Source organism: Bos taurus, chromosome 10, assembly GCF_002263795.3.
Source record: "Bos taurus isolate L1 Dominette 01449 registration number 42190680 breed Hereford chromosome 10, ARS-UCD2.0, whole genome shotgun sequence".
NCBI classification, from domain to species: Eukaryota; Metazoa; Chordata; class Mammalia; order Artiodactyla; family Bovidae; genus Bos; species Bos taurus.
Window position 1 is genome coordinate 14611001 of NC_037337.1, and position 20209 is coordinate 14631209.

The following is a 20209-nucleotide window of genomic DNA, read 5'->3' on the forward strand; positions in this document are numbered from 1 at the left end:
CATGTTTCAATGCTGCAGTGAGTTGGCCACTTATAAATAAAACATCTACAGATCGTACATACACTCATAAATGCATCCGGATGTCTGTGTTGGTGGGGAACACCACTCCAGGGTGGCAAGTCGTAAAGACAAGGCTGAAGGGCGGGTGCTGTCAGTGCCTTGGAAGCCAGCATACGTGGCTGGCTGCGTGTGTGGAGAGAGACAAGGGAGACATATTCCGATATATCTCTTTACAACTATATGCCCTGGTGTGTGCTGTCCCACATTTTTAATTAATAAATATCAATAAATCAATAAGATGCAATGAAAAATTTAGTCACAGGAAGCACCATCCTATACTTAATTTCACATTATTTCTGGTACTGCTCACAGTTTGATTTGAGTGAGTTTATTCCCCTAGGTGTAGCAGCAGGGAGGCACACCCTGCCTTAGCACAGCCTCCGTGAGGGGCAGGAACAAAGGAGTGCGTGTGATGCCTCTGCGGTCAAGGGGGTTGAGCCCAAATATTGGACCCCCTGGGGGTAAGAAAGAGAGGGCTGTCCCTGGCTTGACGAACCTGAGTCACATCCTAGGGATCCCCTTAAAGGAGCCAGTCTCTCTCTTCCTTCCAGCATATTAATGGCTTTAATTTTTCCTTTTCTCTCTCCGTCTACAACCTATTTGACGGTGCTCCCATCTGGAAGCTGAGAGCATTCTCTGGAATGCATGAACTGTAGAGCCCATTTGTCACTGTGGGTGGGGGCCTGCCTTTCACAGGAAGAGCAGTTTATCTCCCAAGCCCGGTGACTCCAGCCAGCAGGATACCAACATGGTCTGCACAGCTTGGGCCACATCGGCTGTGAAGACTGCAGGATTGCTGAGATTTCCCTATGGGCCTGCCTTTTCTAGATCCAAGGGAGAACATCAGAGGTGAAGTTGGACAGGAATATAGAAAGTTACAGACTCGTCAAGAAACTCTTACATGAACTTGGGAGTGTCCCTGACAAGTCTCAGCCTTAGTAAATGAGAATACAGGGAGAGGTGCCGAATCTGCCACACCTCTGGGCCTGGGCTGTGCGCGTGGCGAGTGCTCAGGTGGTTTTTGTCATTTTATTTGGGGCAGTCGCCTTCCATACAAGAATACTTGAGTCTTAAAAATCATCATCTTTGTAGTTTTTGACCATGTCATTCTTAAAAGGTGAAACGTAAAACTCAGGTTTAGGCTCTAGAATGTTAGAACTCATTTAGCCATTTAGCTATTTAATTCTCTCTGCTTTGCATGGTTATTCCTAAGATGGCTACAGTTTTTCTGTTCTAAGTGGAAATATCTTAAAATTGGACTAAGAAATTCACTTGATGTTCACATTTGGGGGAGGCCAGCCAGGATCCACAGGAACTGGTACTGTTTTCTGGCGCATAGCCCTTAAACTACATAAAGAATTAACTCAGAATTCTCATCATTGGCATCCACATCAGCTTGAGAGATCGCAGAAGCAGGCAGACAACTGAATTCAGTAGATACACACCGACTATTATGTGCAGAGTCCTGTGCTAGACTCAGCAGAAGACACAGAGTACGCCTCACACAGACAGTGTTGCAGAGGGTAAGGCGCCTATGCAAGTAACTAGAATAAACTAACTACAGAAAAGAATTGCAGAGGTCTGTGCAAAGTTATATGGAGAAAGTAGCATTTGAAAAGGGCCTTTGGAGGTTGGATTGAATTTTAATAGAGAGTTTGCAAGGAGTCATTCCAGGCAGAGGAAAGGATGGGCAAAGCATGAGTCTGCCGAGTCCCCAGGCCTTTTGCAGAGCAATGTGAAACCTCCAGTGATGCTGCAACAGAAATCCCACTGACACTGGCCTCCTGGAGTCACAGACCCACAAAGGTTGGGTTCAGGTAGGCAATATATTCACCACATGCTGGGCAATCTGTTAAGAAATTCCACTTCTGGTAGAAGGAACCCTAGTATCCAGGTCTGAAAACTTGGACTTGACATAGAAGCAGCCACCCACCCATCAGTACCTTTTTTCTTGAGTAAATTCTCCTGAGTGAACTCCTGCTCACTTATAGGGAAGTCCTTCATCCTTGGGGAAGATCTTCCCTCTCCTCAGTGCCTCCAGTTATGTCATGAGTAACTCTTCAAGTTATTGTTTAACGCTGGTTATTGCTAACTTTAAGCAAAGGAAAACCAGCCATGCAGGCAGTGAGGAACATTCAGACAGATAGGAACCCCCCACACACACTCTTTCTGCTCCTCTGATGATGATGCCATAATTAACCCAATTTTAAGTCACCCTGATATAAAGCACAGAAAAGACCTTGCTGCCCCAGCTCTGTGACTGAAGACCAACAAACTTAGCAAACTAAGTTTCCACACTGCAGAAACTCTGAGGGAGTGGCAGACAGTGTTCAGAGGCGTCAGACAACCAAGCAAGGGTGTTCCAGCTTCTGTGGGGAAAGCGCAGCCTCTGCCAGGCGGAAAGCATTGATGGGATTGCAACAAGAAAGGAGAGGATGGTGATGTGCAGGCGGTGGGGAAGGTTTCCCAAATGTCAACCATCAGATTGAGGGAAGCAAAGCATTAAGGATCCTACCCCTGAGATCTCAGGCGTTCAGGGAGAGAGACGACCTGACGAAGGCATGGAGATGGAGAGGTGTGTGGCCGGCTTGGCTATTCAGATTATATGTCTACATATTTTTAAGTAAAAGACACATGGTGAGCAACCTTTCTGTACAGACCATTTGTATAAACCACAGAGAATTCCTTCTGAGGAATTAATCTTCCTTCCAGGTCCCTTTATAGTAAAGGTCAGGCTGATTTAGCAGAAAAGCCTCCCTTCCCTGGTCAGCGGGTCCCTAGTCCCTCCCCACTCTCTGTGTCCTCTTCTGAGAATGAAAGGGATGGACTAGATAAGCAGTGCTTGACCTAGGGTCAGTGACTTCCGGAAGTCTGTTAGAGCCCCTGAAATTACTCCCAAACCGTATGCTTGTGGGGATATGCGTTTTTCTTTTAAAGAGAAATTCATGGCTGTCATCAGTTTTTCAAAGAGGGACTGTGACCCTAAGTGATTGTTCAGCTTCTCACTTCCCTCCCACTTTGATCACAGGAGCTCTGTGGCCAGGACCAGGCGAACTGCTCTGGAGGGGGGCCTTCATTTGGAGGGTGAAATGCTTGCTGGCATGGGGGAGGGAAGGAAAGGGATGGGCCCTCCCTGTGGGACTCAGCCGGCCGGGCTTCCCACCAGCTGTCAGGCGGCCCTTTAACCTCTCAGCCTATCCTGAATGTGGGCCTTGACTCAAGCCAGGACGGTGTGGGCCATGGGCACCTATGCAGTTACAATTTAGGTTCAGGGTGCTGTAGATCCTTCTATGCATTTAGAGTGTTTCCAGAATCTTTCCATGTCTAAGCTCTATTTAATGGAATCTATGCATAGTAAGTAATCAGGTCAGAAGAAGCCGCCTCCCGGTTTGAGATCAATCGCTGGCTAATACTTTATCTAGGCCACTTTATTATCTCATGCTGATCCGATTGCCATTCTCCCCCTCCTTTGTACCATGCGCTTCGGCTGTGGTACAAGTACGTATCACATACATATTAAAAACATATACCCATTCTATCTGTATGTAAATGTGTGAGGCACAGCTGGATATTGCAGAGGAGTTTGATTTACTAATAGTTATTATCTGTTCTAGCTGTTCAGTGGCAGAGAGAATTTCAGAGAAACAAGCTGGCGCAGAAATTGTCTTTATGCCATTACTATACTGCTTTAGTAATTGTTTAAAAACATGGGTTTTCTCCTCAGGTTCCCATAATCATGCCTGGTACTTTGTGCATTTCCTGGTACGTTCCAGAGCAGGGCATCCTCATTCAGCATTTCCTCAGGTTTGGTTTTCCACTCAGGCACCTGAGAAGAAACACAGACTGCAGTTTGCAATTGAAATTTGACATTTTGCTTAGAAAGCAAGTAAATAGCGGGGCTGGAAACCCCAGAGAAGCAAGTATGGGTCTTGCGGGAGGAGTGTCAGTTATAATCAAAATAGTGCTTTTAGAAAGATTTTTTTCCCCCCTTCATCTGAATTCCAGCAGCTGCAAACTTGAAGGCATCTCATTTCTCAGAAAAGGCTTTATGTACTGGAGGTGGTATTGTTTGGGGGCTAATAAACACCAAACTGTTCCAGAAAAATCTGTTTAAACATTTAATTACTTGCAAAGAGATGTTAACTTGTTTAACTCCTCTAAATTACATTGTCACTGGTAGCTTTTCTGCTTATCCAAAACCTGATTATAATTACATTTTCAGATAGGCTGGGTGCGTTGTTCTCTAAGCGAATCCAGGTATGCGATAAATTGGGCAGGGTCCCTTTTAAAAATCAGAAGAACCATCATGTTAGGATTTTTATCTCCAGCACTCAAATTCCAGTGTGACTTCTGGAATAGTCTGAACTTCTGAGTTCAGACCAAATGGCTTTATTATGGGACTCAAACCCACAGAATGCACTGGATGGTTAAGGAGATGATTGTAGTCAGGCTGTTGCAATAGGGAGAATGTTTCTTAGTGAGGAGTGTCTCAAAGCAAAGGGAGGGAGCCAAGGTTATGGAGGCAGGTAAACCAGAAAGTTAGCCTCCAGCCTTACGGAAGGATAGACAGGGGTCTTATCTCTGTGAGAGCAGCCAGTCTTTGGAGCTAACATGGAAGTAGGGAGATTCCTCACTTGTTACTGCTTTCTGGGAGCCTAGGACTCAGATAAAATTCAGCATTATCACCATATTCTACTAACTGGACCAGAGATGAAGTTCCACTTTATTTTGGTCCAGTGCTTACTGAGTCCCTAAGCACAAAAATGAGGAAGGGCACACTTCCACGCACATAGCGCCTTGCCCAGCGCTCATGGACCATGTGCTTGTAATGTAAGCTTTTTAAGCTGCTAGTGATGGTTAACAAGCGACTCTGAACTTGGTGGTCATTTACTCCCTTTAGCTAGTTTGCTGCATCACGTGGACCATGGATTAAAAATAGACCCTTAGGGCCAGACTTACACGTGTGTCTAGCCTCCAGTTCTTGCAGACCCCATTTTTGCTTTTGGTTTTTCTTTGGAAAGTGCACATCAGCTCATTGGCCAAGACACCCCAGATCTGCAGAGGGAAACTGGATAATATTGAAACTTCAACTAAATATTTTCTCCGAGCACAAAAGACATCACAGAAGCCCGGGGGCTCCACATAGAGTCCATTTGAGAACCACGTAATGAATTTATTATTATTATTTTCAAGTTTTAAATGCCATTTAAAATCATCTGTGTTGTGTCTCCTTATAAATAGGAAAGCACTAGTAAGAAGTTGATTTTAGTTTTTAATTGCACATAATTACAACGGCAGAATCACTGTCTGGATGTTTGAGATCACACTGAATCAGACAGCTTTAATTTGAATTTTTGATGACATGTTAGCACTTCAGCGAGAACAGAGAGATTATAACCCCAGAAAGTAAGCTTTGTTTTTTCATGTGACTGCTTAATCTTTTCACCAGACTAGCAGATAAATGCATGTGTATACGTGTGAATGTATTTGTATATATGCACATAGCCAGAGATATACAGATAGATAAAAATCTGTCATTCCTTGATCATAGTGATCTGACAGTTTTAATTTCCCAGTTAAGGATAACTTTTTTCCTCCATCAGTCAAGTCCGATCTCTTAATATGGTGATGATTTGCCTGTTTAAGATTGCGATTTTTGAACTCCTGCCTGCAAGTCTTCTTTCTTGTTTACTGAGCTGACTGCCATCTTCCCAGCATCATTTCAGGGCGCAGTGTGGCTGCATAGCCCTGGCCACAGGAACAGTTTCATTGCCTCAGATGCGGTGAATGCAGCAGTGGGGCCTCTTCAGTGTTCTGCCACATTCACCCAGGCTGAGCTGGGTCTTCTGGGTGGATTCTGCATTTGTTCCTCCTTTGAGGTTGCCCAGTTCACAGGGAGTTTCTGTTATTTGGGTGGTGGCCTCAACCTAGAATGCCCTCCTCCCCACCGTCCTCAGACTTTGCCTTCCTCCTCCCTGCAGCCTTCCTCACTCCTCTGTTTCACAGTGCCTGCTCCCTGCTCAGAATCCCTCCACCATTTATTGTCTCCAACTTGAAACAGCACTTCATCACATAAAATATATATTCATGGTAAATTCACAGCTTGGCCCATGTGGTGCAGGGGTTCCTAACTCATCAGAATCATCTGAGTGGGTTTTAAAAGAAACTGCCCAGATCCCAACCCAAGTCAGAGAATCTCTGGCATTTGGACCAGGGAGCAGGTCCTGGGGGCTCTTTTTGTTGCTGCTGCTTTTAAAAACTGTCCAAGTGAAACTCACTAGTTTGACACCATGTTTTTCTCCTTACAACTAGATTGTGAGCTCCTTGAAAGAAGAGCCTGATCTTTAATTCAGTTCCTAGCTTAGTTGTATGTGGCTGTCATTCAGGCATGCTCTCTGTTCTGACTAAAAGAAGAGATAGCACTATTGATTATTCTTTGCATGTGCCACTCATTCTACTTCATTGTAATAAAACACTGTATTAGACATAAAGACAAAAATGACATCATGTGTCCCTGTTCTGTAGGAACTCAGAGTAAAGTTGGGGAAACTCACCCAAGAGCAAGCCATCCTGGGCTCTGATATTCAGTATGAGTTAAGATGGCCACACTAGAACTACATGATCTGATCCGAGATTCTTGTTTGACTTTCTGCTATGAGAGGTCATGTGGGGAAATCATTTGGTTCCAAAATAATAGAATTTCTGGGATATCACATTGTTTGCTTGGATACCATTCTCAGCTTTTAACGACCAGTACAGCCAGACCCATCAGAACAGGCACCAGGGCTCTGCTGTCCACCCTGGAAGGACAGGAAGAGCAAGAAAGTGTGAAGCAGTCCTTGCTCAGAGCACCTGTGATCTTTGGCATGTGTTCTGACCACTTGAGAATTCACCTTTGATGGTTCCTTCCAAGTCAAAAGGTCATTAGAGAGTCAAGACTTAGAGGAGACCACCTGGCCAGCACGTTTTTCAGGTTAAATTGATGGCAGGGGACCCCAAGGTCTTCTGTCTATCACCATGTCAGATGTGGGCCACCCTGCCCCCCAGTCCTTGGGAATAACAGATGAGGCTGAAAAATCCTGTCATTCAGCCACTTGTGGGGGGAATATAAAACAATCCTGAAGCCCAGTCTCTGTGACTTGGGAATTGCTACTGAAAGCAGCAAACTTGTTTTCCTGTAGTTAGTTCAGTCGCTCAGTCATGTCCGACTCTTTGCGACCATGCCAGGCCTCCCTGTCCATCACCAACTCCCGGAGTTCACACAGACTCATGTCCATCGAGTCAGTGATGCCATCCAGCCATCTCATCCTCTGTCGTCCCCTTCTCCTGCCCCCAATCCCTCCCAGCATTAGGGTCTTTTCCAATGAGTCAGCTCTTTGCGTGAGGTGGCCAAAGTATTGGAGTTTCAGCTTCAGCATCATTCCTTCCAAAGAACACCCAGGATTGATCTCCTTTAGGATGGACTAGTTGGATCTCCTTGCAGTCCAGGAGACTCTCAAGAGTCTTCTCCAACACCACAGTTCAAAAGCATCAATTCTTCGGTGCTCAGCTTTCTTCACAGTCCAACTCTCACATCCATACATGAGCACTGGAAAAACCATAGCCTTGACTAGACGGACCTTTGTTGGCAAAGTAATGTCTATGCTTTTGAATATGCTATCTAGGTTGGTCATAACTTTGCTTCCAAGGAGTAAGCGTCTTTTAATTTCATGGCTGCAGTCACCATCTGCAGTCATTTTCGAGCCCAGAAAAATAAAGTCTGACACTGTTTCCACTGTCTCCCCATCCAATTCCTGTAAGTGCACGTCTCCCTGTAAGTACGCTCCAATAAGGGCTTCCCTGGTGGCTCAGTGGTAAAGAACCCACCAGCCAATGCAGGAGACGCACATTTGATCCCTGGGTCGGGGACATCTTCTGGAGGAGGAATTCGCAACCCAGTCCAGTATTCTGGCCTGGGAAATCCCATGGACAGAGAACCCTGGTGGACTACAGTCCATGGGGTCACAAAAAGTCGGACACAACTTAGCAACCAAACAACAACATCAGCAGCACTCCAATAAATCGATGCAATACTTATCAATAATGAATGAATCTAGCCAGGAATTTCAAGGGCTGGAAAGTTATTAGAAGCCACCTATTTACAGTTGTAACCAGCTGGATTTGTTTAATGGGTTGTTTGCTTTTTAATTTGTAGCAGTTTCAAGAGAGACCTTGGGGGACCAGGAGCTGTGTGGATTCAGTGAGGGCTTCTGTAGACAGCTATTTGGGGGGTCAGATCTGCCTGCAGATAACTTGAGGTTTACTTAGCCGTTTAAGAGACTGCAGAAAGGCAGCAGAGACATTTGGGCCTTCTCTCCTCTATTTAATTTTCAAGATTAGAATTGAACATTAGGCCATGGTCTACCGAGGGACATTTGCTGGAGAATGGACTCGTTTCTTTCCAGTATCCTGGCTTACTGTTTCCCCGCTCTCTTAATATAAATGGTCACTGATTCTGAAGTAGGAGAATAAGTTACCATTCGTTTATTCGTGCAAAGGTTCCCTCAACACAAATGAAAATGGAATTTTCAAATGGAACCCGATTAACTCTTAATTGTATACCAGTAGCCTGTGTGCGTCGCAGCTCCCTCAGACTGCTTCTGAATGACCCGCATCTCTTTCTAAACTTGGGGGTGGGGGAGGGGGGTTCAGTGAATAGGAGGACTTTCTCATTGTGGGACTGGTGTGGAGTTGACAAAAATTTGTGTACATAGGGTACATTTTTCCACTTAAGAGGGCTGTGCTGAGACATTTTTAATTGGATTTTCATGGTGATTGACAGCATTTGATTATGACAGTAACTTTATTTGGCTGGACTGCTTTAGCCTCTTGTTCAGATTTTTCCATCAAAGCTCCTTTTTATCCCCTGAATCCCCAGTGGAGCAGCAGTCATTGTGGAAGAGCCTTTTACCACCTTTGTTGCAGCCATCCCTGGTGATGATTGGGCCCAGCTGGTAGTAGATAAGAAAATGTTCCTTTCACAAAGAGGCTGTCTCTCCCGCCTCTGTGGTTTCAATAATTTTAAGAGCCCCCAAAACCTGTTGAGGATTAGAAGTAGCTTTAGATGTGAAATGAGTGTTAAGTATTAGTAATCGGGAGATTAGGGCCCCAGGGACAATGAGAAATAAACAACTGCAATTAAGGCAAATCTGCCGATGTAAACAAAATTTAGCAGAAACAGATGCCCTAACCATTTTGGGGGCTTGATTTGAGGGCACTAAGGAATCGATTTTTGTCTTGTTTACACTTTCAAACCCCTGTGATATACTGGAAGGCTGAATATTTCATACAGCCTGATTTTAGTTAATTTTTTTTTCAGCGCCTCACAGTAGGTGCCTCTCTGCTCGCAGTGACCAGGCCTGAGTTTATTCAGCATTCACAGGGAGCAGCTAATTGTCTATGAAGGGCCCCCGTGTTTAAATGGGCTTGACAGGAATTTAAATTTTGTTTCAATCAACCCCTGTGCTCACAGCCTGCTCCAGTTTCTAATTTTTAAATTAAACATGATTTTTTTTTTTTTTTTAAGCCACAGGCTTGCCTCTGGAATACTCTCGCTCTCGGGAAGGCAAATCAGCAGCCCTGGAATGCTGGCGTTTGCCGGGCTTGAGGCACCAGCCCCAGGGCTAGAAAGTTCTTTCTCCTAAACGAGCTTTGGCTTCCCCTGTCAGGGAGGTCCGCAGAGCCCTGGCTGGGCAGCTCGGCTTCCCGCCTTTGGAAATGGCCCCCTTTGCAGCTCACCTGTGCAGGCAGCAGTGCGTGTCATCTGGAAAGTGGGTTAAGTACCAAAGGCAGGCATGAGGCTAGCTTTTCGGGGGCCGGCTGAATTGTAACGCACTGCGCGTCTGGTGCAGGTTTGTATTTCAGCAGCCTCTTCTGCTCTTGTGAGACAGGAAGAGAATGTCAGCACACACCCACCCTTCTTTGTTGAGTGTCTACTCTGGGCAGAGCGTCCTGCCTGATGCCGAGGAAACACTGTCAATCTTGCCTCCTGCCTTCAACCAGTTTCTAGTCTAGCAAGGAATATGAGGGCATGAACAGCCAAGCACAGGATAGACAGACTTGGCAAAGGCCCTCCTGCACCTACTCCTGCCTGCCTTCACCTGGCCCTCCACCTCACTGTGCTCCTGTAAACGCAGCCTATGCCCTGACAGCCTGACAGTCCATTAACACATGAGGCATCCTCACACGGTCATGTCATGTGCCATTTCTTCCATCAAGAATGTGCTTTCCTTACACTCATGTGGTGAACTCCTACTCGGACTGCAAAACCCCACTGGCTCAGCCCCTGAAGCTTTGCCAGGCCTCCTTCAGTAGGGCTGCTGGCTTCCTTTGTGTGCCATCCTTCTTTCTGGCCGAGTACCTCTGCTGCTGCTGCTAAGTCGCTTCAGTTGTGTCCAACTCTATGTGACCCCATAGATGGCAGCCCACCAGGCTCCCCTGTCCCTGGGATTCTCCAGGCAAGAACACTGGAGTGGGTTACCATTGCCTTCTCCAATGCATGACAGTGAAAAGTGAAAGTGAAGTCGCTCAGTGCTTTTTTCACACTTTGTGGCAGTAATGTAACAGGCCTTAAGCAAGACCACAGGTTCCTAGAGGAAAAGATCAAGTCATCTTTATCTTTGTACCTCAGCTTTAGCCCAATCCCTAGCCCCACATTGAATGCTCAATAAATAATTATTGACCTGAAGTGATAAGAATTTAACAGGTTCAATGAGCTCTGAGAAAGGCAAGATTTCTTCCAGCCAGGGTTGCCTGGGGAGGCTTTGTGAATGGGGTCACAACTGAGCCACGCGTTGCAGGACATTGGGGTATTTTTGTGAGTGTATTACTCTCTGCACATATGTGAGACATAGCTTATATCTAATATACACACTAGTCAAAATCCATACTATACCTATTTTCTCTGAAATTACTTGAAATCGGAACAACTGTTGCATACAACTTGTGGCTGCAGATGAATTCAGTCTTCTAATTTTTAACCTTAAAGAAAGAAAAGCTTTACTTTAGAGAGAAGAATTAAGCTTAACAGATCACAGTTTTAAATACGCATGTATTTACAGAGATCTTTTGTATATCATATCTCATTTGACATTCACACAAACACTATGAAGATTATTCTTATTCCCGTTTTACTGATACATTGAACTGGGGCTCAGAGAGGATAATTGACTTGCCTAGAGTCACACAGCCAGGAAGAATATAGGACTGCTCTGCACTACATCAAAGCTAATATTGGTGCATAGTGGGCAGAGGGTTGTTATTACGCTTGTGACAGTTGCAGCTGAGGCAATCCAAAACAAAACTGAGACAGACACCCCACAGAGAAACATGGAATGGCAAGTCTGTGCTTGTTCATTCTTCCAGGATGCTTGCTCAGCTCACCCCTTCTATCCCCCTCCACCTTGGCCTTGTCCTGCATCTGGAGGACTGTGGTTGGAGCAGAGAGCTCGTGTCTGGACACAGCGGCTGGGGCCTAAACCTCAGTGCAGATAAACCGAGTAGGAAGAGAGGAAATAATGACCAGCAGTTTGCACCTGTCTGTTTCTCTGAAGAGAAGCTGTGAAAGTTCGCGAGCTCTTCCGGATTTCTGGCTTCATCAATCTATGGCAAAAACTGAAGGCAGAGCATGTTCTGCAGTTTATCTGGCCACAAAACCTTCTCTCCTTTTTAGTTTACTATCACAATTATAGAAATGAGCAGCTTCTAAGTGATATTACTCTTTGAGTTTGGGAGAAATTTCTTTTAACTCAGAAAACCTTACTGAGCACGTTCTATATGTGGAATAAGTTGCTAGGTGCTGCAGTTTAGTGCTACTCAGATACAGACCCGGAGAAGGCAATGGCACCCCACTCCAGTATTTTGCCTAGAAAATCCCATGGACGGAGGAGCCTGGTAGGCTGCAGTCCATGGGGTCGCTAGAGTCTGACACCACTGAGCAACTTCACTTTCACTTTTCATTTGCATGCATTGGAGGAGGAAATGGCAACCCACTCCAGTGTTCCTGCCTGGAGAATCCCGGGTACGGGGGAGCCTGGTGGGCTGCCGTCTCTGGGGTCGCACAGAGTCAGACAGGACTGAAGCGACTTAGCAGATACAGACCATGGACTAATGGTCAGTTAACATTTTGGTCAATGAACAGTTTCTTGAACACAAGATGAGTTCGTGCTAGAATATAAATCAAGCACATATGGAAGTTTTCTGTTTAGTTCACCTGACAGTTTTTTATAGCAAAATTCTCTCTGTGAAGAAGCTGTGTGCTGATTTACTTCGTAGCATAGCTTCTTATCTTCTTGCAAACTAGTGGCAAGTGGCCCCCAGACCACTTACTTGAGTTGCACAGCTGTAGGAATACAGAGACTGCCGAAACACCAGTCTTGCCCTCCAGGAGCTTAACAGTGTGGTGAGGAAGACACTGCATCCCTGCAGCTGGCAGAGCTGTTTAGTCAGTCAGTCTTGTCTGACTCTGCAACCCCGCAGACTGTAGCCCTCCAGGCTCCTCTGTCCATGGGATTTCCCAGGCAAGAATGCTGGAGTGGATTGCCATTTCCTTCTCCAGGGGATTTTTCTGACCCAGGGATCAAACCCGTGCCTCCTGCATTGGCAGGCGGGTTCTTTACCACTGAGCCAGCTGGCACAATACAAGGCACAAAGTAGCTGTTCGGTAATCTCTCTTGACTGGATGATCGAAAAGAAATAAAAGACACTCTTCAGAAGGAGAAAAAAATATTCACAAATAGTGTATCTGATAAGGGATTAATATCCAAAATATATAAAGAACTCATACAACTCAAAAGCAAGAAAAACAAACCAATTTAAAAATAGGCAAAGGAGGACTTCCCTGGTGGTCCAGTGGTTAAGAGCTTGCCTGCCAGCACAGGGGAAATGGGTTCAATCCCTGGTCCAGGAAGATTCCACATGCTGCAGGGCAACTGAGCCGTGTGTCGGCCCCTGCTCACTCCAGCTGGAGAAAGCCTGTGCACCGCAGTGAAGACCCAGTGCAGCCATAAATAAATAATCAAAATCTACAATAAGTTAAATAGGCAAAGCACCTGAATAGACGCTTTTCCAAAGAAGCTATACGAATGGCCAGCAAGTACATCACTAATTATAGAGGGAAACGTAAATCACAACCACAGTGAACGTATCACCCCACACCTGTTAGAATGGCTGTCATCAGAAAGACAAGAGATAGGTGTTGGCAAGGATGTGGAGAAAAGGGAACCCTGTGTAGTGCTGGTAGGATCGCAAACTGGTAAGGCTACTCTGGAAAACAGTATGGAGCTTCCTTAAACAATGGGAAATAGGGCTGTCATGTGATCCAGCATTTCCATTTCTGGGACTGTATCTGAAGGAAACAAAAACACTAAGTCAAAGAAATACCTGTACCCCCATGCTCATAGCGGCATTACTTACGACAGCCAACACATGGAAACAACCCAAGTGTCTATCAACAGATGAATAAGTAAAAAGGTTGTGAGATAGATACACATATATACACAGCAGAATATTATCCAGCCATAAAAAAGGAAATTCTGCCATTAGCAACAATATGGATGAATCTTTAGGGCATTACGGTGTTTGAGGTAGGTTAGACAATGACAAAGACAAAAATCTGATACGTGGAATCTTAAAAAAAATTTTTCATAGGAAAAAGATTTGTGGTGATTAGAGGCAGAGGAAGGGTGAATTGGATAAAGATGGTCAAAGGTACAAACTTCTGGTTCTAAGATAAGTAAGTACTAGGGATGTGATGCACAAAATAACGACTATAGTTAATGTGATATATTTGAAAGTTGTTAAGAGAGTAAATCCTAAGTGTTCTCATCACAAGGAAAAAAACACTGGGCTTGCCTGGTGGCCCAGTGGTAAAGAATCCACGTGCCAATGCAGGAGACAAGGGTTCAATCCCTGGTCCTAGAAGATCCCACATGCTGCAGAACAGCTAAGCCCATGCGCCTCAACTGTTGAGCCTGTGCTCTGGAGCCCAGGAGCCACAGCTGCTGAGCCCATGAGCCCCAACTACTGAAACCTGCATCCCCTAGAGTCTTTTTTCTGATTGTTCTAAGATCATGAGGAAGAATCTTGTCTCCTGGACAGCAGGGGAGGGGCTGACTGTGGGCAAGTAGTTAAAGCCTGAGGTGGCTGTACCGCCTCTCCAGAGTCCCGTCCCCAGCCTCCAGCTGCTCAGCAGGAACTAGCACATCACTCCCTACCTCCTGACACTTTGCTTTCCTTCCACTCGCAGATTGTGACTTGTTCATAGGATTTGTCGTCGTTCAGTCGCTCAGTCATGTTCAGCCCTTTGCGACCCCAAGGACTGCAATACACCAGGCTCTCCTGTCCTTCCCTATCTCCCAGAGTTTGCTCAAACTCATGTCCGTTGAGTTGATGATCCCATGACCCAACTGGTTTCCATAACCATGGTTGTAGAAGTGGAAAGGTATGTGGCTGAAACCAGCAAGACATACTCTGTCCTCTGTGTGTGAAGTCTGCAGAGGCCAGAAATGGGCTATTGATCTTGAAAGTGAGTCTGTTGTGAACATAAGATGAGAAGCAACATGGCAGATTGGAAGGAGCATTGCTCTGGATTATCAGAAGACGCGATTTCAGGATTTCTCTTTTCAGGAGAGTCTCTGCCTCTCCTGGGTAATCAACAGTTACTTAGCTTAACTGAGCCTCAGCTTCTTCATCTATAAAATGACAGAGTTAATACCAGTCTTGAAGGGTGGGTGTTTTCCCTATTAAAATAGTTTGTGAAAGTGTTTAAACTGTTAAGTGGTAGATACGTAGGGGCACTGAATCTTTCAGCCTCTTTGGGTGATTTGTCTCGTCTGATGTTCTGGGCACATCTGATCCGTAGCTTCTTGAAAGACACATATGCTTAGTGGAGCTTAATGCAGTCTAGAAAAGGAAACGTAAGTTAGACATTTGTGGTAGTGTCTGATAAATTGGTAGTTTATTAGAGATATTCCTTAGTTTTCTGAATGGTGAGCTTTAAGCCAACTTTATCACTCTCCTCTTTCACTTTCATCAAGAGGCTTTTTAGTTCCTCTTCACTTTCTGCTGTAAGGGTGGTGTCATCTGCATATCTGAGGTTATTGATATTTCTCCCGGCAATCTTGACTCCAGCTTGTGCTTCTTCCAGCCCAGCGTTTCTCATGATGTACTCTGCATAGAAGTTAAATAAGCAGGGTGACAATATACAGCCTTAAAGTACTCCTTTTCCTATTTGGAACCAGTCTGTTGTTCCATGTCCAGTTCTAACTGTTGCTTCCTGACCTGCATATAGGTTTCTTAAGAGGCAGGTCAGATGGTCTGGTATTCCCATCTCTTTCAGAATTTTCCACAGTTTATTGTGATCCACACAGTCAAAGGCTTTGGCATAGTCAATAAAGCAGAAATAGATGTTTTTCTGGAACTTCCTTGCTTTTTCGATGATCCAGCAGATGTTTACAATTTAATCTCTGGTTCCTCTGCCTTTTCTAAAACCAGCTTGAACATCTGGAAGTTCACGGTTCACGTATTGCTGAAGCCTGGCTTAGAGAATTTTGAGCATTACTTTACTAGAGTGTGAGATGAGTGCAGTTGTGTGGTAGTTTGAGCATTCTTTGGCATTGCCTTTCTTTGGAATTGGAATGAAAACTGACCTTTTCCAGTCCTGTGGCCACTGCTGAGTTTTCTAAATTTGCTGGCATATTGAGTGCAGCACTTTCACAGCATCATCTTTCAGGATTTGAAAGAGCTCAACTGGAATTCTATCACCTCCACTAGCTTTGTTCGTAGTGATGCTTTCTAAGGGCCACTTGACTTCACATTCCAGGATGTCAGGCTCTAGGTGAGTGATCATACCATCATGATTATCTGGGTCATGAAGATCTTTTTTGTACAGTTCTTCTGTGTATTCTTGCCATCTCTTCTTAATATCTTCTGCGTCTGTTAGGTCCATACCATTTCTGTCCTTTATCGAGCCCATCTTTACATGAAATGTCCCCTTGGTATCTCTAATTTTCTTGAAGAGATCTCTAGTCTTTCCCATTCTGTTGTTTTCCTCTATTTCTTTGCATTGGTCGCTGAGGAAGGCTTTCTTATCTCTCCTTGCTATTCTTTGGAACTCTGCATTTGAATGGGTATATCTTTCCTTTTCTCCTTTGCTTTTCGCTTCTCTTCTTTTCACAGCTATTTGTAAGGCCTCCCCAGACAGTTATTTTGCTTTTTTGCATTTCTTTTCCACGGGGATGGGTCTTGATCTCTGTCTCCTGTACAAACCTCTGTCCATGGTTCATCAGGCACTCTGTCTATCAGATCTAGTCTCTTAAATCTATTTCTCACTTCCACTGTATAATCATAAGGGATTTGATTTAGGTCATACATGAATGGTCTAGTGGTTTTCCCTACTTTCTTCAATTTAAGTCTGAATTTGGCAATAAGGAGTTCATGATCTGAGCCACAGTCAGCTCCTGGTCTTGTTTTTGCTGACTGTATAGAGCTTCTCCATCTTTGGCTGCAAAGAATATAATCAATCTGATTTCGGTAATGACCATCTGGTGATGTCCATGTGTAGAGTCTTCTCTTGTGTTGTTGGAAGAAGGTGTTTACTATGACCAGTGTGTTCTCTTGGCAAAACTCTATTAGCCTTTGCCCTGCTTCATTCTGTATTCCAAGGCCAAATTTGCCTGTTACTCCAGGTGTTTCTTGACTTCCTACTTTTGCATTCCAGTCCCCTATAATGAAAAGGAGATCTTTTGGGGGTGTTAGTTCTAAAAGGTCTTGTAGGTCTTCATAGAACTGTTCAGCTTCTTCAGTGTTACTGGTTGGGGCGTAGGCTTGGATCACCGTGATACTGAATGGTTTGCCTTTGGAAATGAACAGAGATCACTGTCATTTTTGAGATTGCATCCAAGTACTGCATTTCAGACTCTTTTGTTGACCATGATGGCTACTCCATTTCTTCTAAGGGATTCCTGCCCACAGTAGTAGATACAATGGTCATCTGAGTTAAATTTACCCATTCCAGTCCATTTTAGTTCGCTGATTCCTAGAATGTCGACGTTCACTCTTGCCATCTCCTGTTTGACCACTTCCAATTTGCCTTGATTCATGGACCTGACATTCCAGGTTCCTATGCAATATTGCTCTTTACAGCATCGGACCTTGTTTCTATCACCAGTCACATCCACGACTGGGTATTGTTTTTGCTTTGGCTCCATCCCTTCATTCTTTCAGGAGTTATCTCTCCACTGATCTCCAGTAGCATATTGGGCACCTACCAACCTGGGGAGTTCCTCTTTCAGTATCCTATCATTTTGCCTTTTCATATTGTTCATGGGGTTCTCAAGGCAAGACTACTGAAGTGGTTTGCCATTCCCTTCTCCAGTGGACCACATTCTGTCAGATCTCTCCACCATGACCCACCTGTCTTAGGTGGCCCCACATGGCATGGCTTAGTTTCACTGAGTTAGACAAGGCTGTGGTCCTAGTGTGATTAGATTGACTAGTTTTCTGTGAGTATGGTTTCAGTGTGTCTGCCCTCTAATGCCCTCTCGCAACACCTACTGTCTCACTTAGGTTTCTCTTACCTTGGACGTGGGGTATCTCTTCATGGCTGCTCCACCAAAGCGCAGCCACTGCTCCTTACCTTGGACAAGGTTGCCCCTCCTGACCTTGAACATGGAGTAGCTCCTCTCGGCCCTCCTGCGCCCGCGCAGCCACCACTCCTTGGACGTGAGGTTGCTCCTCTCGGCTGCCTCCCCTGACCTCGGACATGGGGTAGCTCCTCTCAATCTGGTCTCATTACTTCATGGGAAATAGATCGGGAAACAGTGGAAACAGTGTCAGACTTTATTTTTGGGGGCTCCAAAATCACTGCAGATGATGATTGCAGCCGTGAAATTAAAAGATGCTTACTCCTTGGAAGGAAAGTTATGACCAACCTAGATAGCATATTGGAAAGCAGAGATATTACTTTGCCAACAAAGGTCCATCTAGTCAAGGCTATGGTTTTTCCAGTGGTTATGTGTGGATGTGAGAGTTGGACTGTGAAGAAGGCTGAGCACCGAAGAATTGATGCTTTTGAACTATGGTGCTGGAGGAGACTCTTGCGAGTCCCTTGGACTGCAAGGAGATCCAACCAGTCCATCCTAAAGGAGATCAGTCCTGGGTGTTCATTGGAAGGACTGATGCTAAGTCTGAACTCCAATACTTTGGCCACCTCATGTGAAGAGTTGACTCATTGGAAAAGACTCTGATGCTGGGAGGGATTGGGGGCAGGTGGAGAAGGGGACAACAGAGGATGAGATGGCTGGATGGCATCACCAACTTGATGGACATGAGTTTGAGTGAACTCCGGGAGTTGGTGATTGACAGGGAGGCCTGGCGTGCTGTGATTCATGGGATCTCAAAGAGTCGGACACGACTGAGCGACTGAACTGAACTGAGCTAGAGACAGACAGATCTCTGTGAGTTGTTCTTCCCCAGTCATTGTAAAGCCTTAACTTTTTGTGTCAGTCCTCTAGTATCAGTATTATGAACATCTTGTTGGAGGGATTATTATGAAACAGTTAAGGAACAAGAATGTGCTGTCTGTGAGGTGCTATGATGGGCTCAAAAGAAATGTAAGAAACATCCAGATCCTCAAGGAGCAGACTGGACACACCCAGAGGAGACATCTAGAAAATGCGGGGTGGGCTGTGTGCTGCTGATGTGCCTGCTGGTGCGAGGGCTCAGGACAGGGAGTGTGACGGTGGTCAGAGGACACATCTCAGCTCCGGCCAGACCTGTAGGATTTGTTTGAAAATAGAAATTAAAAAATGGTGGTTCTGGACATCCCTGATGGTCCAGCGGTTAAGACGTTACCTTCCAATGCAGAGGATGCAGGATCCCTAGTCAGGGAGCTAAGATCACACATGCCTCACAGCCAAAAAATAATCCCAAAGAGAAACAAAATTATAACAAATTCAATAAAGACTTTAAAAATGGGTCACATAAAAAACAAATTTTTTTTTAAAAGGAAGGGGTAGCTCAGCAGAGAGCCAGCTCCGGAAGGGCTTTGCACACCATTGAGGAGTTGCAGCTGCAGGAAGCCATTGTTAGTTCTTAGGCAAGGCAGTGTTGTCATTGTTCAGTCACCAAGTCATGTCCAACTCTTTATGACCCCATGGACTGCAGCACACCAGGCCTCCCTGTCCCTCTCTATCTCCCAGAGTTTTTGCCCAAGTTCATGTCCATTGAATCAGTGATGCCATCCAACCATCTCATCCTCTGTTGTCCCTTTCTCCTCCTACCCTTAATCTTTCCCAGCATCAGGGTCTTTTCCAGTGAGTCGGCTCTTCACATCACGTGGTCAAGATATTGGAGCTTCAGCATCAGTCCTTCCAATGAGTATTCTGGGTTGGTTTCCTTTAGGATTGACTGGTTTGATCTCCTTGCTATCCAAGGCAAGGCAGTGACCCCAGCACAACAGGCAAACAGGCTACAGAGGACTGATCTCTGCTTGCTCCATGTGGATCAGACTCTCTTACTGAAACTGATTTATAAATAGGGATGTTCTAATCCCCTGGCTCTTTCTGAAATTCCATGAAGTTCTCCAGCCAGAATAACAGGAAACCCAGTTCAGAGTCTGTGGCTTCTTGGCAGCATGTCATTTGTCTCTCTTTCTGCATCTTCTTTTCAGTGTCCTTTCTGTCACTATCAGAGAAAATCATTAGTATGCTAATCTAGCTAGCCGTCATTTTAACAGTGACCTTTGCTAACCTGCCTTTGCAATTTCAGGAACTACGTTTGACTTCTCTAAAAGTAACCTTAAATTGTAGTCTTGTAAGAATTCCAGAGCTGTATCCTTCACTCCTTCTTCTAATGAGGTTATGACCAAATGCTCATTATAATTGCTTTAGACTCCTTTTAATTTTCAAGCTTATTAATCATAAGAAGAGTTATTTAAAATTGCATAAATTAATCTTAGATTAAAAGCCCATCAAAGCCTCGAAACAATTAAGAATAAGTAGGATTTCCCTGGGGCAGCAAGTTTTATTTTAATATTGTAGTCAGGTGGATATCAGAACCTTGAAGTATGGTAGTGATTAATGTATGCAAAATTTAAATGAGATTTTTTAAA

At 44.9% G+C, this 20209-nt stretch overlaps 1 protein-coding gene and 1 long non-coding RNA gene across 10 annotated transcripts in view; one reads left to right on the forward strand and one right to left on the reverse strand.

Annotated features, from left to right (window-relative positions):
* Nucleotides 1-20209, forward strand: part of MAP2K5 (mitogen-activated protein kinase kinase 5) — a 271359-nt gene that overhangs the window by 229172 nt on the left and 21978 nt on the right. The window lies entirely within an intron of this gene.
* LOC112448375 (uncharacterized) overlaps nucleotides 3711-20209 on the reverse strand; it is a 32895-nt gene continuing 16396 nt past the window's right edge. For 2 of the 8 annotated variants that reach the window (XR_003036757.2, XR_009496123.1), the window contains 4 exons: nucleotides 11634-17892; nucleotides 10994-11079; nucleotides 9838-9977; nucleotides 3711-3886 (listed from right to left, as the gene is read on the reverse strand). This is a non-coding gene — a long non-coding RNA (uncharacterized lncRNA). Of the gene's footprint in view, nucleotides 3887-5019; nucleotides 5129-9837; nucleotides 9978-10993; nucleotides 11080-11481; nucleotides 17893-20209 lie in introns of all 8 variants that reach the window. The other 6 variants (XR_009496128.1, XR_009496129.1, XR_009496125.1 and 3 more) reach the window with 6 other exon arrangements.